At 44.8% G+C, this 1,423-nt stretch overlaps 1 non-coding gene across 1 annotated transcript; it reads right to left on the bottom strand.

Moving 5' to 3' along the window:
* Positions 1–997: 997 nt before the first annotated feature.
* Positions 998–1,072, bottom strand: trnF-GAA. Its single transcript has one exon. It is a non-coding gene; the product is annotated as a tRNA-Phe (tRNA).
* Between the last annotated feature and the right edge of the window lie 351 nt (positions 1,073–1,423).

The raw sequence follows: 1,423 nt of genomic DNA, 5'->3' as shown, positions 1-1,423 counted from the left end.
GCGAGCTAGCGGATCTGCTCTTGACCAAATACAATACTGTGATCAACCTTTGGGAAGATTCACAGCGCCTGAAGCTGCAGGAGGCGTCCCCATATTCGAAAATGGTAACCTTTCTCGAGGAGAGAGGGTGGCCCCACGAGTACACTGCAGAGGAATTGCAGGAGAAGTACCTCCTGCTGGATTGGATCGCAACCAACCTTGTCTTCGAGCGGCCCATAAAAAGCAGACAGCTCTTTGTCTACGGCCCCCCGAGTACACAAAAGACGCTTCTAATGAGTCTGTTGAAAAAGGGGGGTTTGAGGCAAGAAGAAGATCAAGCCTAGGGACAAAGGAGGAACGACTACTCTGGAGCCCATGACTACTTTGACCTCTGGGTCCTCGATGAGTGAATGGAGGACAAGAACCAGAACCAATACGATTCTGAAGTTGGGGAGCTAGACCCTACTAACCCTACTGGATGGGCAGGAGTGCAGGTTGGATGGGAAGTATGAACGGACTTTTCTAAAAAAGGCGAATGTTCCCATTGATGGGCAACCGTATTCCATCTACCTTCACCACCGACGAAAGGCCCTGGGGGAAGCGCGTAATGGCCTTAAGGTTCTACTCCAACTTAGAGGACTTGGACAAGGCGCTAAGAATATTGCTCAGATTTCCGCTTTCTTTTATGTGCTTGCATTTTCGGCCGACTATGAGCGGATTCTGACGAATCCCTGCCTGAAATACTATCCTTTATTTGGAGTAGAAATACCGATAAGTGACCCCTCCCGCTCCGTGGGCATTATTAAGCTACGAAGGCCCGAAGAAGAAAAATCAGGCGCCATAAGACAGGTCCGAAGGACTATCCATTAGGGGATTTCCGCTTTCTTTTTGTTTGCTGCGACTGAGGCAACGTAGTTGGGGGATATTGTTGAGTCTTGAGGGTCAAAGATGATGTATCCTTGAATGATCTATATTATTAATGAATCCGTAGAATAGATACTCATACAAATTCATGATGTGCCGAGAAAACCAGATTTGAACTGGTGACACGAGGATTTTCAGTCCTCTGCTCTACCAACTGAGCTATCCCGGCCATTTCCGACAAATTCTCCTTCTTTTCATCGATTTGGTCTATTTCATCGATTTGGTCTATTAAGAAGAAAGAGATAAAAGGCGCAATTCAATATGCGTTGCGAAAAAGAAGGACGCAGATGCGCAAAGAATAGAATATGGATAGTCCTTCGGACTGGCACAAAAGTCAAGAAAAGCAGAATTCACTCATTAACGATAATGAAAGAAGCTCATTAACGATAATGAAAGAAGCTCATTAACGATAATGAAAGAAGCTCATTAACGATAATGAAAGAATCATTATGATTTCATAACTCGAATGAAAGAATCATTATGAATCTGCTAGATTTCAGATGAATCCGCGGAGGGAAAT

The sequence above is a fragment of the Cucumis sativus genome, assembly GCF_000004075.3.
Source record: "Cucumis sativus mitochondrion chromosome 1, complete sequence".
In the NCBI taxonomy this organism is placed as follows: domain Eukaryota; kingdom Viridiplantae; phylum Streptophyta; class Magnoliopsida; order Cucurbitales; family Cucurbitaceae; genus Cucumis; species Cucumis sativus.
Note: the sequence above shows the minus strand (reverse complement) of the source record. Positions and strands in the feature narration are given on the sequence as shown.